The following is a 16440-nucleotide window of genomic DNA, read 5'->3' on the forward strand; positions in this document are numbered from 1 at the left end:
TGTGCGCGCACGAGAGAGAGAGAGAGAGAGAGAGAGAGAGAGAGAGAGAGAGAGAGAGAGAGAGAGAGAGAGAGAGATTAAGACGTGCTGATCCCTAATCCTTCCAATGTTTGCAAAGCCTTTACCATCCAGCCCCACATTACTCTGGAGCTGAAGACCCCAGGGGCCGAGCCCAGCTCTGGGCCTTCCATGGAAAGTGGTGGGAAGATGCTGAGTAGCTCAGTCAGCGGTCAGTACGAGGGAGGTTGGCATTCAGTCCCTGGAACACAGCCCCTTCCCCCATTGTTCTGGAATCCTGTAGTCTAGTAAAGCCTCAACATTAAACGTCCCCAGCGCAATTAGAATAGTGAGGCTCGCTAGAACCCCTGGCTCAGAGCCCCTGGAGGGACTTAAACCAAGCAAATGCCTCCTCTGACAGCCTGACCTTAGGGTTACCAGGGTCCACTGCAAGAAGACCCAGCAGCCCAGACTTGAAGATTTCCTTCCCTACTCCTGCCTCTGGGTTTTAAAATCATTTTTCTCCTGCTGTCTATTCCAGGGCAGTGGTGGGCTCAGAGAGCTTTGGGGTGCATGCAGGGGGGAAGCCATCCAGCTGGGCTTCCATTCCTTTTTCTCTATTTTTGGGAAGTAGCCCCTGCCTTCCTTCTAAAGGTGGAGGGAAGGGGAAATAAACAATAGAAAACCCAAACAAGCTGAATCTGAGAACTAAAAAGATGGCTTCGCAGGGGCCGTCACAGGGCCATCATACATGGCAAGCATCTATGCCTGCTGATCTCAACCATCAGCTCTGCAGGCCACCTCCACCTGGGCTGCCTGGGACCCCCAGGTCTGCCGGCCAAGCTCCCCTGAGAGACTGGGAAAGGCTTCGCACCTCAATCAACAGATATTTAGGGTCTTTGAAGTGAAAAAGGAGGGGTTAGAGTATTTGATTTTCAGTGATTTTTTTCTTTTTCCAAACTATGGGAGAATGCGCAGACAGCTGAAAATTACCTTAAAGACCTAATTTGGGGAATGTTGTCGTATTTTACATATTCAACAAAGGACTGGAAGCAACACCCCTGGGACAATAGGTGGCAAAATGAGATGAAGCTGAGACTGCAGGACTCTCTATGGCTCACAAAAAGGCCAGGGAAGGAGTTAAGAGAGTGACAATATTAATTTGAAGGTGGTGGGGCAGGCAGTCCCTCTGGTGGGGTTTAAGATTAAGAGGCATTTTGATATCACACAGCAAACTAATGGAAGCCTGTTATAAATAACAGGGTTTGTCAGTGAGGCAGATCAGATTCTGATTGGATGGGCAGCCAGTCAATGAAATCGACACCTGGACAGGTGGAAATGAAGGATGAAGATACAATTGATGTGTTCCAGTACTGTCTACTAAAAAGGGAATGCACGCCTTTAGTCCAGAACCCTGTTCCTATAAACCAAAAGTACATTCTCAATTAGAAAACCACAATTTCTATCCACTACATCCTGACTCTTCCAGTATAGTTTCTCTATTCTTTCACTTCCCCCTTTCCCATACCTTTATTGTACATAAAGTAACTGGTGTATGTGCACAAACATGGTGCATTTTTAAAAGCTAAATAGCCAATGGTATGTTTTGATTGACATCAAGTGGCGGTGGGATGGGGAAAGATTACTGGTGTTGTGAAAATACTTTTTCTCCATTAGTGGCATGCTCATTCTGCTCTTAACTTTATATTCCAGAAGTTATTTTGTTCTGACTGTTTAACAAAAGAAAAACAACATAAAAAAATCCTTGCATACCTTGTTCGATTGTAGGATTCTAGTGTTTTTCACTTATTGTGTAAAACCAAGGACAATTTTATAATCTTTTTGTATATAGCTGTTACATGTAGGAAAATCTGTCTTTCAGTAGGGATAAATTAAAAGGAATGAATGTTAGATGGTTTTCCATTCAAGTCAAGCATCTTATTCTTTAAAAAACTTGTTTAAAATGAAAAAAAAAAACAAGAAAAAGACAAAAAAAAAAAAAGAACCCCCCCCCCAAAAAAAAATCACAGAATAAAACTCCCAGATGGTGATCTGGGTGTCTATTAACAATTAAAGAAGTAAAGAACCAAACCCATCCGAAATCCATTAGAGGATGAGGGCAGGGCCAGAATGCAGGCATCTGTCTCACTTTCCCCCAAACATCAAATGCTTTTCACCCAACACAAGGCACCATGCCAGGCATCCACATCTGGCACCCACATGTGGTACATTAGTCATGGCCTTGGGTTCTGGAGTCAGTCAGACCTGGGTTCAAATTCTGAATCTAACACTTACCAGCTGTGTGGCTCTGAGCAGATGTTTTATGCTCTCTGTGCCTGAGTTGTCCTGTCTACAGAGTGAGGATGCTAGTACTTACTTAATCACAGAGGGGTGTGTGAGTAAATGATAGTACACGGAAGTGCTTAGTGAGTAGTGAGAACTCAATAAACCTACATTATTATATTCTGTGGTGTTCCACGTCTGTGAAAGCTGAAAGCCATTTACTCTCTTCCATAGTAAGAGCCACATGGATTTTTCTCCCCAACATTCTATTATAAAATTGTAAATTGTACAGTGAACACCCATATACCTATCCTGCAGATTCTATAATTAGCATTTTGCTATATGTTTTATCACACATCTCTTCTATACCCATCAATCCATCTGGTTTTTCTCTTAAATGCATTTAAAGTAAATTGCAGATATCAGTACACTGCATATAATTATCCAGTTTATTTTTAAAGGTAAAATTTACATTCGGTGAATTACACAACCCTTACCTATACCATGAATGCATCCATCTGAGATCCTTAGCTCTGTGTCCTCCCCGCCCTGTTGCCATAGAGACTGCTTTGCTATAGGTTGGGCTCTCCCAGGGAATAGGTAGGGGGTGGTGGGTGGTATGGGAACACACAGGAGGGGAGGAGCCAGCATCTAGAGGCCATTCATCCTTTGAGGCCCAGCACAGCTCCTGCTCCTCAGGGAGGTCCAGACTGAGTTTATACTCCAGTCACTGTATTTCATAGGTCCACTCCCGTCACTGTTCCATAGGTCCAAGACAGTCTTAGGGGGCATTTCGTTTACTCAATATATAAAATCCTTTTGTAGCATCTCTATCAGATAATTATTTAATATCCATTTGCATACTTTCAGCAACCTCACTAGGTTGGCTTTCCCAACTTAGAAGTTCTTTTTATTGATAAGCTGAAAATCTTCAAACTTCCAAGTTCTTCCTTTTGGAGACAAATTCAATATCCCTATGAAAATAGGAAACTTGATTTCTCACATGCCCTTCATTTTCTCTTAACTTCTCCAGGTCTTTCCATCCTTCCCCAGTTGGCACTTGATCACATCCTGCCTTGAATTGTTCACTAACATTTCACAGTGTCTCCTTAACAACGTCTCCTGAGGGCAAGGATCACATCTAAGGCTTCCACATGCCAGCCTGAACTACTGCCCACCTGGAAGTGCTCAATGCCTGTGTGTGACTGACTTCGATGGAGAGAAACAAGGATATTACATGTGTTAGATATGAATGTGAGTGATCTTTGAGTCTGAACAGTTTAATGAGCTTTCACCTTTTAAACATATTTTGGATCACATATCATGAGTGGGAAAGTTTGTGCATCGCTCAAGCTAAATTCTGTAGAGGAAATAGCTATAGAATATAACACCACAATGAAGAGCCTTGATTAATGAAGCTGTAAATAAAAACACTGTTGCTAACTCTATGTTTTCAAGGTAGGGCTGCCTGAGAAACCATTGCTGAATGGTTTGAATTAGCATCATAATTTTAGGGAAGAAAACCTTGCTGTCCCCAAGAGTCTTCTCTGAAATGTCAGCCCAGTCTTCATGTCCCCTCCCTCTCCCCCCCCCCCCCATCCAAGGCTGAGGGTCAGGAAAACCATACTTCAATCCAGGGCACATCAAAGGGCTTTGTGGTGTGAGGTTTCTTCCCCCAGACCCATCTTCCAAACAAAACCTCCCTGTTTTCCATAAAGGGCACTGGTTTCTAGTGGACAGTGTAAATGCAGAAAGTCCAGTTCCACCCAGTTCTTATCCATTCACATTCTTCCCAATTCATTCATAGGAAACCCAAGTTGAAATGTCTCTAAGGAAATTTTCTTTGATACCATAAACGCCTCCATTTGGGGCAGGCAAAGACTCTGCCAACTCAGCTGGTTTACATTTTTTCAGGTTGTGTTTATAGAAAGGAAAAGCTCATTTTTACCAAGGCTTCTCTTCTCTGCCTCATGAGACCAAGAGTTAGCCAGAAGCCAAATAATCACTTTGACAACGTAACTGTTCCTTACCCTGCATGTGTTTCTTTTCTTCATAATTAAGAAAACAACAAAACTCCAAACCTATGGTCACATACGGTGTTCATGAAAGGAAAGAGCTGCTGACACCCTCCAGATGGGGCCTGGGAGGCAATGGTCCTGCCCTGGGGCTGGGGAAGGCTTCCAGTGAGGGACAGAATCAGAGTAGGAGCCTCGCATACACTTGTGATGACTCTGTCCCCTGGGAGCTTAGAAAATGTAAAATAAGCCTGTGTGGGTTTTCACCGCCAAAGTCAGGTACAAAGGGACCGTAACATTCAGAAGGACTTCTTTGGGGAGACGTCTTCTTAAGAAAAAGAGCAAGTTAGGATCTCAATGTTTTTGGAGACATGTGTTTTGTTCACTCCCTGCCACAGTCCACCTGCTGCACATGGCCCTGTGGCCCGCACAGGGGTTACAGACTCTTGGTTACTGGTTGTTCTTCAGAGAAGCTGGGCCTCTTCTGCTGAGATGTTTCCTGCAACAGCCTAGAGCAAGGAGGCCAGAGGGAGTGTGTCTGCATGCCTGGAGCACACCAAGGGTCAAGCTCGGGGAAGCTCAATTCAGTGTCCAGTGCATTTAACATGGAGCCTGGAACAAGCGCAAAGAAGCACTTGCGATGGTGGCTGAAATGGATGGAAAATGAAAGAAAGGACAGGTGATGGGGAGAGGCCAGGACCATTTCCTGGACTAACTGTCCTGGATAATCAAGACAGTTTCCCTGAGCAGAAATAGTGTCCCGGTTTGTATTCTAGTGCTCGCCCAGTGCTTGGTGAGTCTGTTTGCTTTATGTTAAAGCACAACACCCAGGAAAACAGCTGCCTTCAAAACAAAGAGACTTTGCTCTCTGGGGCTGCCCTATCAGCATCAGCCGTTTCACCTTCACTCTGGGGTCAAAAAGATCTGCTGCTTCAATGTCCAAGCCAAAGCTAAACTGCGTTGAATTTTCTAAACCTATGACCTTTAACCACATTGTTGATTCACAATGTCAAAATCCTCAGTGTTCTTCTGCACTGGAAAATGTGAAGATATTTAGCACAAAGTTGGATCCTGAATTCCACATTCACATTTGCAAGAAATACCTTTCTATCTCAGCCTGAAGAGCCTCTTTTTAACAGAGCACTGCTTTAAAGACTGCATAAGCTAAGACCATAAAATAAGGAACCTTTTAAACAAACACATTAGAATGTATAACCCAAATAAATGCTGGTCTTGAGAGCAATTTTTTAGTCAAGTGATACTATAATTGATCAAAGCATTTTCAAAATTCCTCTTTCTGAGTAGCCTTCAAAACTGACTTGCACAAAAACAGAAAGACATCACCTGACTTGACAGTCACAGGTTTGCTTCCTTAATCTAGTGCAATTTTCTGCCTTTCACACTTTTTGCAATTTTAACCCTGCCCTTCTCCCCTCTTTCACATCACGAACTAATCAACAATGGAGTCTACGAGATGTGTTGTAATGGTGCCACTTAAGAACAAAAAGGTCCAGGAGAAAGACCACGAGGCCAGTTACAGCTGGGGATAGAAGAGACTGATGGAACATGGCCACTGCCCCCAGTTGCTTTGGATATTGCTTGACTGACTATAAGAAATGTAAGTGGATAAGTGGCCAAGTGTTGTCAACCTATATCTTCTCGAGTTGAACCCCCATTAAGTCAGGAGATCGTGCTTGGCTATGGCTGAGAGGTGGCCCCATGCAGCTAACATCTGCATTCGGTCAGTGTCCTTGTCTGTGACAGGTGAGAACATAATCACTGACCAGCCATGCTGGAGCTGGCTGCCACTGGATGGCAGGGAAGTTTGAGGCACAGCGATAAAGTAGAAAAGAGCCAATGGTTTGGAATCCCTCAATGGTAGCCGCTGTAAGAGAGACCCATAGGAGTTGGCTTGGGCGAAAGTAGAGAGATTAGTTTGAGAGAGTTCTAGTTGTGTGGAACTACAGGAAGGGAACGCACCAATTCAGGGGAGCCAAGAGTAATCGAGAACCTGGGATGCATACCCAGGTTTGGAACCAACCAGAAAATGTATTTGGCTTGATTTGAGGATCAAATGAAAATTTATGCAAATATTTTGAAACTATAAAATGCTTTTAGCGTGTTATTCACTACCCTTATTACACACCAGGAAAGCAAATGTCAACCTTTTTGCCCCTCCAATTACCACGTATCTACCTCCACCCCTCCTCCTTTGCTCTTTGTTCTGCCCAGCTTAGTGAAAGGCTGTTCCTGTTCTTATCGAAGGCTCATTCCTACACCTGTGCAACACCTGTGCTCTTCTCCATTCATCCCTTCCTGTCTCCTGAGTTGTTTCATTTAGTTATTATGCTTTATTCATTCATCCCTTAACCTCTCCCCCGACTCCATCATTATTTAAACATGCTCTAAGATCTCCTGACATAAAAAAAGAGAAAGACCCTCTTTCATGCCATTATATCCTTATAGGTACTTCTCGTTTCTCACACTACTGCCTCTCCTATAGTCATCCTTCTGGAAAGGACAAGCTCTACTCTCTACCTCCGGTTGCTTACATCCCATTCATACCTGAGCTCACAGCAGTCTAACTCTTGAATCCATCACTGTGTGGGTTTTGTCAACATGACCAGTGACCACCCCCTCATACCAAATCCAATGGGCATGTTTTGTTCTTCTATTAATCAACTTTCTAAACTCTCTTCCCTCCGCTTCTATGGAACACACTCTCATGTTATTTCCCCCACCTTTCCAACTGCTCTGTCCATTTTTCTTCATCCATTCCTCGAACATTTGGGAAGGCCTCTTGGCCTCTGGGGGCACTGATGGTTCTTCAACTCTTAGGAGGAAACTGGTTGGCACATAGTTCACCGTCAAAGGCCCTTTTTTGAGCCAAAGGGTTTGGAGTTGGTGCTCTGTTCCTCGTGGACCCTCCTTTGGAGTTCTTATCTTCCCAGATGTTTCGTGTGGTGAAGCAGCCTGTGACCACCTGTGGCTGGGAAAGCACAGGTCCTACAGACGCAGTTTCCATCAGCAATGCTCCAGGCACTGGAACTAACCCCTCTTTGCTTCCTTCTCCTTTTGCCATGCCTTTTCTAGGGTTCACCCTGCCTCTCTATAAAAGACAGAGCCAACGCTTGCATCTGGGCTTAAGAAGACAGGTTGTCGCTCAGTCTATTGGATCTAAGTGTTAGATCTGCTTAGTGCAGGCCAGAATCTGTGGGGCTCCGTTGGAGAAACCCAGTGCACCAGCGCTAGGGCTCCTCCCTGAAGTGGGGGCTAACGCCCTGAGACATCCAGTGTTTGGGGGCTTGCTCTGCCTGGCTGCATTCCTTATGACTTATCTGCCCAGGGTCCTAGAACAGCATTTAGGTGTTGACATACTGGGTGCAGGCACTCTCAAATGCATCCTGATCTCACCAGCTATTATCCACAGCCTCAGCCTTCTCTACATGCCCTTGTCCTGAGAGATGGGATTCGTGCATAGGGCTCCAAGTACACGTGTGTGGGGGTGATGGTGCCAAACTACCATCTCACACACACAGACAGGGTTGCTGACATACAGGCCGTATCAGCTTGTGATCAATACATCCAGAAATCAATTCATCAGCACTGCCCCATCCCCTCCTTTCTTTGCCTCCCTCCCTGTTCTGTCTTTACCCTACCACCCACCTCCCCTTTTCTCTGGTCAGCTCTTCCTTTTCCATAGAAATGTAGAAAGGGGTATGGTTTGTTCTCTCATTCTTCTTGATTTGCCTTCTCTACCACGCTCCCCTCCCCAGCCTTCTTCAGCATCCTCTAGGGCTAAGCAGATGAGGAAAATGAAAGCAAAGGTACAGAGGCCATTATGTTCAACATACGTAATTTGTGTTGTATAAGCAGTTTGTGGCTCTTGCCTGGGTGTCCGGAGTGCTCTGTATTCTAAGTCCAGCTCTTTTGGAGGGCTTATTATTAATGGGACTTAATAATAAGTCCCTTTTCCTTCTCCCACTGCAGGAACTTCCCATACTGCACCAGGTGATGCACTCTCCAGGTGATCTGGTCTCTCTCTGCTGGGACCCCTTCCCCAGATGGTAGCCCTCTGGCCCATGGGAATCTACTTACCTTTAGCCTTTTAAATGGCAGATAGAAAAGCACCTTGCTATCCCAGTTGCCCTCTTCCCCTTACCTTGACACCCAGCTTCAGCTGACCTCCTGCTTTGAGAATTCCCAGGGAGCCAGGCACCAGTCTTCATGCCCCCAAACTCCAGGAGATATCTGGCAAGCTCTCCCAAGACCCAGGGCATTCTCCACTCTGGTAATAGCATTTTGCAGGCTGAAACGTTTTTGTCCTTCAACAAGCTTCTATCTATGAAATGAGATGCCAGTTTGTTGAGAGGCCAGTTTGTCTCCCCTTCTTGCAAGCCGACCCCTTCCCCCCAACCCTGGGTTCTCCTGGACTCTCTGTTTGCTTGCTCTGGGTGGTGACTGGATCCCCTTCCCTGAGGGAAGGGAAGGGAAAATGCAAAACTTGCTCCTCTTACAAATTCCCTTCAAGGAACTTTCTCTCAAAAACCTCTCACCTTTCCTTAACAAGTCCTGTGGGATTTCCTTAGCGCCTTTCTTTTAGAATGTGGAGGTCTTTATCACACATTGATTTCAGCTTTGAAGCTTTAGCCAACACTTAAGACAACAGGAAGCGTTCCATTCCACATCCTGTTAGATATTGCTTCTGCTTAAAATATTCTTTCTCCTTCCTTAGACCCGCCCTTGGCCTCCTATCACTGCCCCTGCCAACCTTCTCTAAAATGTCATAGTAAATAGTGAGGAGAAAAGGGCTTTGATTAAAGCTTTTCCTTTAAATAGAACTAAAAATCATAAAAATATATTTTATGTATTTTATAAAATGGATGTTGTGTGACTGTGCACTAATTCTTAGACTAACAAAAATGAATGAGTGGATTTTTTTGGCATTAGCTGTTTCACAAAATTATATGACAGCATCATATGTCTTCCTTCATCTTACACCAGGGACAGGAAGATAAAGAGGAACACTTTTGCAAAAATATTCAAGAGGTTCATCAGTTTCCTGAGGGCCTCTCTCCCACCCCTGATATTCAGTTCACCTTTTTATGAAAGCCTGTTTTGTCATTGTCCGTCCTTATCAATTTTCTCTCCTTCTCTGTTAACTGTTCTAATTCTGCCAGATCCTTCTTTGTTAGTGGGTTTACCCATGAGGGAGTAGTTCTCCAACTTCACTGTCCACGTGATGAAAGTGCATCCTATTTGCATCTTATTTCTGCATATTTGCAACATGGGAAAATCAGCGGGAGGATGGCTGACAAGCACCAGTGTCTGGCTAGGAAGGAGGCTGGTTTACTTAGAATCGAGGTATTTGCATATGGACGCTTTCATGGGTGGTGGGGATGGTCATCAGTCATCACTGTGTTATAACAACGTTTACTTCCTGATGCTGCCTTACAACTTTGGAGCTTAGGTACTGAAACCTGGGAAAACCAGAGGGCTCTGCCAGCCCGCAGGAAGGAGGTGTAGCTTACGTGCTTCTCAGCTAAGATGGAGGCAAGCACTGGCTGGAGCTGGCAGAGAATTCCTAGCAGACAACGATGACCTGGGGCCGAAGTGCTTATGCTGAGTCACAGAGCTGCGAAGGGATCGGGAGTGTCTTGTAGGGGTTCAGAACAAGTCACCTCAGGATGTGTCTCTGTGGTATGTGGATTGTTTTGAGCCAAAGGCAAGCAAGATCCTGTGGGTTCAAGAGAAATGTCTGCCTCCCCTTCACTACCTAGAAGAATTTGACTTAGGGGCCTTGCCCATAAGACATTATCAGAGATAACATTTTTGACCTATCTGTAGGGCAAACATCTGCTCTTCTTATCAGCCTGCAATGACCTTCCTTTCCTCTGAAGGCCCAGGGTGATCTTAGCTCAGAAAGTCATATATACCTCATTTTCCCTTTGAACCTCTTATGTGGGGTCTCTGACTCTTCTCACATAAGTGGGGTTCCCATACATATGTATGTAATTAAATTTGGTATTTTCTCTTACTAATCTGTCTCATGTTTATTTCATTATTAGACCAGCTGAAAGAACCTTGAGGGCAGAGGAAAGTTTCTTCCTCCTCCATAGTCTGAAAGGGAAGGTGAGGGAGGTACCAAGACCAGTTTGGATTCTGTGACCATATGGGCAGGCTCAGCCCTGAGATGGCACAGAAACAGTCCTCTCTGCGAGACAGCTATTTGGCCCTGCACTTCAAAGGGACTATATGCATTTTTATAAATGGCAGACTGCTTAGCATTAAGGGGCCGGCCAGGCTTCAAATCATATTTTACAAAATGGATCTCCTCTAGGCGAACACTTCCAAAAATGACTTCTTCCTAAAGCTACCACCTCTGACCCAGTACTTAGCCTCTTTAGAGGGAGGCTCTGCCAGCATCACCAAGTCCTTCTGGGCCCCCTACCTGTACAAACAAAACATCCAACCTGATGTACGGTGATGATTTAAGGCCATTCCCCACTCTCAGTGACAGACGAAAGAAGGAAGCAATCACCAATCCTTTTCATGAGCATATCCTGAACTGGGAAGGAAGCAATGAGAATGGGAAGAAAATGGTAGCAGTGGCGGGGCACAGTAGACTCTAAAATGGTCCCCAGGGTCCATACTCCCGAGTAATCCTCCTCCTTTGGGTATGGGCTGGATTTATTGACTGGCTTCTAACAAATAGAATATTTGGCATGGATGTCATTTTGGTCATCAATGCCTGTGGCTTTCATCATGAGTACTCATGCTCTCTCTTGAGTCTTACCCATCCCCCCAACAAGTCAAGCCTTCAGTTGAGATGGCCACCCCATAATCACCCTTAGCGACAGCCACCTAACTAAGCTGCACCCTCAGATTCCTGACCCTAAGAAACTGAGGGAGAAAAATATTTTTTGTCTGTGGCAGTAATTTGTTACATAGCAATAGATAATACACAGGGCAGAAGGCATTGTGTGTGGCTCATTTCCTTGATTTCTGAGTTCAGCTGAGAGAAAAATATCAGAATCTCCAAACAATCTTGATGACCATGGAAATCATGTGTGACCTTGTGCCCCAGGTATTTGAGGGTTTTTTGTTTTTGTTTTTGTTTTTTAATGGTTTTCTAGGTTGTCCTAAAAGACTGTGCGCTCCTTGAGGGTAAGGACTACGCCTTATTTATCTTTGTTACCTGCTGTGCCAGACACGGAGTACTTAGAAGGTGCTCAACAAATGGAAGTGTGTGGTCTTAAACATGTTTGTGCCTTGTACTTTCCCCAAGATTCATGCTATCCTTGTCTGCTTCTAGATGACTACGCTTGTATCTCTAGTAACCCCAACCGCTGCATTCAAACAACATTTCCAATTCTACTTAAGGAAACCACTAGTTTATCTCCATTGTATCTACACCAAAAAACCCACAAACATCCATTCCCATTCTGTAGAAGGAGAAAAGCCTCGGTAAGTACGGATCCATAACTAAAGAGCATCAGGAAACATGCCATCTGCCCTTGGCACCTCCTCCTTGGCATTTGCACAGCATATCTCAGCACCAGGTGGAAGCCAAGAAGCCAGATTTCTGCAGGGGAAATCGCACATGGAAAAGCATTTGTAACAAAGCTTGAACAAATGAACAGGGTGGGGGAATCTTAGGGAAGGGCTGGAAGATGAAGGGGGAAAATCTGAGTCTGTCCACATCTGAGACCATAAAAAGTGAAGCCATCAGCTGATATCTTGGAGAAGATCCCAGGGTAAACAAAACCTGCCTGAGGAGTCTGGAGAGTGTAATGTTCACCCTGATTTGACAAAGGGGCTGAAATCCTTCCAGCTGATACAGATGAAGCCCTTTGAAGATAGCCAATGCTCCAGACACACATTTCTCCAGAGCAGGCAGCAGGGTGGGGCTCCCATCAAGGCTGAGTCAACACGGTCGGAAGGTAAAATGGAAGGGTTGGGAACAAGGGCCAGACTTTGAAATCAGGGAGTCAAATGTCATCTTGAAACCAGAAGGTGGTGAGGTTCTTTGACTTCAATAAATGGAACACGCAGCCAACAAGTATTGTGTAAGTGCCAAGCCCTGCCCTATGAGGCAAAGATACCCATCAAACAAACGAGACATGAGACTTGCGGCTGGTGGGGAATATAGACAGTTACACATGAATAACAGCACAGTGTGAGGTCCTCTCTCACAGGAGATGTACACGTCAGAAACAGCATTCCAGTCCAGCAGGTTAGGGACACCTTCCCAGGGGAAGGGACTTCCAGTTTAGACCTGAAGGATGAGCTAGTGAAGTAAAGAGGAAAGAGCAGATGGAACTGTGTGCAGGGATTAGCCCGTGTTAAAGCCTGGAATCGCGAGAGCGCTGGCAGATGGCTGACAGAAGTGCAGGAAGTCAGATGATAGGCATTGCGCTTATTCATACTGGAAAAGGAGAGGCTAAAAGTTGAGGGCAAGTTTTCAGTTATAAGTTGTTGTTTATACAGAGGGCAGTGACCTCCTCCTGAGGAGGCTGGAGAGGAAATAGGCTATAGGGGTCTATAGGTCACAGGCCAGCCAGTGTATAAGGGCCCAAGGGCATAAAAGCACCGTCACCAGGGAGAAGCAGTTGTGGCCATCATAACTCCTGTCCTGTGTGGGGATGGGTGGGATATGGTCCTCAGGGGTGAGATCACCCCAAGGGCTATGCTTGGTAAGAAGCAAGTGGTTGTTAAACTGCTTCTAAGTAGGGTGAGTCACCTATCTGCAGGGTTTTGTTTTGCCAAGTGGGGTGTGCCCCAGTGCCAGTTGGGACCAGACTTGCTGAATTTGGGAATCACAGGGGAGTGACTGAGCAGCTGCCTTCTCTCTCCAGCTCTTCTCCCCCACCCCCGCTACCCCAGGATTCCAAGCCCAATATTAATATTCTTACATGAAAAGAATATCACTTCAAGGAGAGTTGAATTATTAGCTTACACAGAGGGCTCTCAAGTCTGTTTGGCTTGGTCCATAAGAAAAGGACCTTGCCTTTTGCTTCTCCACCTCTTTACTTTTCCCTGCCTCGTGACAGTTCCAAAGTCTGAATTAAAGCAGAGGCCATTAACCACGCGAAAAGCACCATGTGGAAGGGAGGACTAGCAGTCCCAGCTGAGATGCTGATTCAGGGCCAAACAAGGGCTGGGCTTTTCCCTGCTGTATCCTCTCGGCTGGGGTTCCTGTGCCACCTGCTCCTGGGCCCTCCAGACAGGGCTTGAAATTGTGTGTGTGTGTGTGGTGGGGGAAGGCATGGGGCTGATCAGGCCACTCAAAAAAGAGCCATAGGAATCAATAACTATACAGAAAACTCCCAACTCCTGGCACCGAAAGAAACACAAAATAACATAAGCCTGTCCAACCAGCCAATTTTTAAAAATTGTGTAATATTTTAAGTACTGATAAAAGTAAGGTCACGTTTTCTCCAATGATGGTGTTATGCATAAAACCTTAGTGACAAAAGGGGAGGCTAACAGCACCAACTGCTCACTTCTCCATTCTGCCATCCCCATCCTAAGACAAGCTATTTCTTTCTTCCCGTGAAGGATGGGTTAGCGAGGCCTTGGCTTGGCTCTGCTTGGTAGCCAGGTGGGTTTGTCCAGGGATAGGCACTGGCATGACTGAGTCTAAAAGCCAGCAGAAGCTCCACGCAGCGCATTATTTGCAGCACCAGCCCGGACCCGCCTACCGCAGCAGCAGACTCTCCAGATGGTTGCGTAAGAAGCAGAAAATTCTCTCAGTGACATTTTTCCCTCCCAACCAGTAAGAGGAGTTGTAGGCATAATTCCTATGGCTCAGCTACTTTTTCCTTAAGGCAACAATTTTAACCAATCATACAAATCAAAGCATTTCTCCAACCCGGTCCTGTTGACCAATACAGAACTCTCCAATTCACACAACATTGCAAACCAAAACTTAACTCTCCAAACCTAAACATAGTCATTATTTGTTCCTCGTTACAAGGAGAACCTCACAAAGCAATATTCCTTATAAAAAAGTCCACATATCCAGGCTAACCTCTGCATTACTTTCTTTCATCTGAATCCCCAGAAGTAAATCATTACCTTACAAACAGAACTTTAAGAAATATCCTATGTATCTGAAGCATTTGTTACTTTTCATCACAGTCTTAAGCACAGAAAGTGAATGAGATCCTGTTGACCTTGTATAAAGGAGTAGTCAGGGTGGCTGCAGGAACCACTGTTTCCTCTAGAATTTGGCAAGATGGTAACTGATTGTAACTAAAGATGAAAGACTGGTTGATGCCAACTGGTGATAGAATAAGACATTCAATTTTGGAACGAGCACCATCATCAGAAGCTGCAGTGAGCTTTAGGAACCCACCTGTAACTCCTGCCTCTCCACTTTCACTTCAGCCTCGTACTGTCGAGTTTGTCTCTGCATTCGCTGGGACAAGGGTACCAGTCTCTGTGATCTGTGTGTGGGAAGGCGATTTTCCTATGAAATATATAAAAAACAAATAAAATCCCTTTGCAGACTGAGTAATTCCAACTCTTTTCAAATGCTGTTTAAATTTCTAACCTCCAATTAGCTTTTTATCCTCCTACTTGCATACCTGCTTAGTTGGCATGACTTCTTGGCTAAACTGTTGCCCTCACCTTCTCACTGGCTTCCCTGCCTCCCTACTCATCCCAGGCATTCTGCCAGGTTGATGTTCACTCCAGAGGCTCCCCAAGTCCTACGTTGTAAAACAGGACTTCCAACAAATTATCCTCCGCTCTTAAAGGCATAGGACAAAGGGAAGGGAAGGAAGTCCAGGGCTAGAGGTTGCAAGGGAACATAGTAGAGAGCCAGGCTTTTTAAGAGCAATCTGGGCTCCATTTCCAACTTTCCTGGCGGTGACTTCATGCAAGATAATTTCTAAAACAGTAAAACCATTTACCTAATGATGAAACATTATTGTGAGTTTAGTAGCCATTGTAAAAGCCAAATGGTGTTTGTCGTACAGCATGTCCTCAATGAAGGTTAATTCCTTGCCTTGCCTTATAATTAGCAAGATATGAGCTAAATTACAGTATCCAAGGTTGTGGTGAATTGGGGCCAGAAGAGGCCCACATGGGCACCTGGGGGGAACAAGCTGTCTAGTGAGGCAGCAACGTAGGAGCAGTTTCTAGGCATTGGTGACACCGAGTCTCCTGGGATGGCAGCTTTATGATCTAGGGGACCAGAGATTTACAATCCTGGAATTTAAGGCTCAGGGAAATTCTTAACCCAAGAAACCTCCATGTTGTCTCTTTTTTCTTCCTCGTGGTATTTGTTTGTTTCTTCCAAACATTTCTTCTGTATGTCGCATCTCAACCAACTTGTTTATTGACTTTCCTCGCTTCTTCCTTGGGTTGGAGCCTCTGTGACTTTTCTACTGTATTCCAGAGGATGTGTATGTTGCTTCCTTCATGTGTTTATACTTTTAACTCATTTCGAATGTGTCCCTAGGCTTCGGGGTCTGCAGGCACAGGAGCAAAACAAACTGTAAAGGGGCAGATGTGATTCAGCCGATGGAAGGGGACAGCAGCATCTCACCTGTCACAGTGGGACCTGGGCACACACTGAAAATGGGTGTGCCTGCCCTGAGGGAGTCTCCTTATCTCCACACCTGTGTTGCCAAATCACAGCCCTGGCACTGGTGATGATGAATCATTTAGTGAAAAAAGTTATTCTTCAATTTTTTGTCTTTCCTCCAGACCAGGAAGAGTTCCTAGTTCAAGTTTAAGAGCAATTTGGATCAACCGTGTATATTTTTATGATTACCCATGACACTAGTTTTCCCTTTACTGTGGTGATACAACATCATCCCTTAAAATTACTTCTTCTAGTAAAGAATGGAAATTTAAGAGAAAGCACTGTGTTAAGACTCCCAGAAGTGAAAGGACTATGTGAGCCACGGAGGTCTGTGTGGGGCCCTGAGTAGCTAGCTGCGGGATTGCTGGCGTGTCCTCCTGGCCCTGCCTGGGGAGCTTGACCCATTTCGGGGGGAAATGGAGGCTCTGTGGACCTCAGTGACAGAACACATGCAGGTCCCATAGAGAGGGGCCCTTCTCCTTCGCCTGGAGTCCTGGACGTGGGACCCACACATTTCCATCACGAGTAGGCGTTAAACTCAAACACTCG

The 16440-nt window shown here is 45.2% G+C and overlaps 1 pseudogene; it reads left to right on the forward strand.

Moving 5' to 3' along the window:
• The first annotated feature begins 1109 nt into the window (after positions 1-1109).
• On the forward strand, positions 1110-1446 carry LOC117024601 (small ubiquitin-related modifier 3-like; annotated as a pseudogene).
• The last annotated feature ends 14994 nt before the right edge of the window (positions 1447-16440 follow it).

Source organism: Rhinolophus ferrumequinum, chromosome 7 (assembly GCF_004115265.2).
Source record: "Rhinolophus ferrumequinum isolate MPI-CBG mRhiFer1 chromosome 7, mRhiFer1_v1.p, whole genome shotgun sequence".
NCBI classification, from domain to species: domain Eukaryota; kingdom Metazoa; phylum Chordata; class Mammalia; order Chiroptera; family Rhinolophidae; genus Rhinolophus; species Rhinolophus ferrumequinum.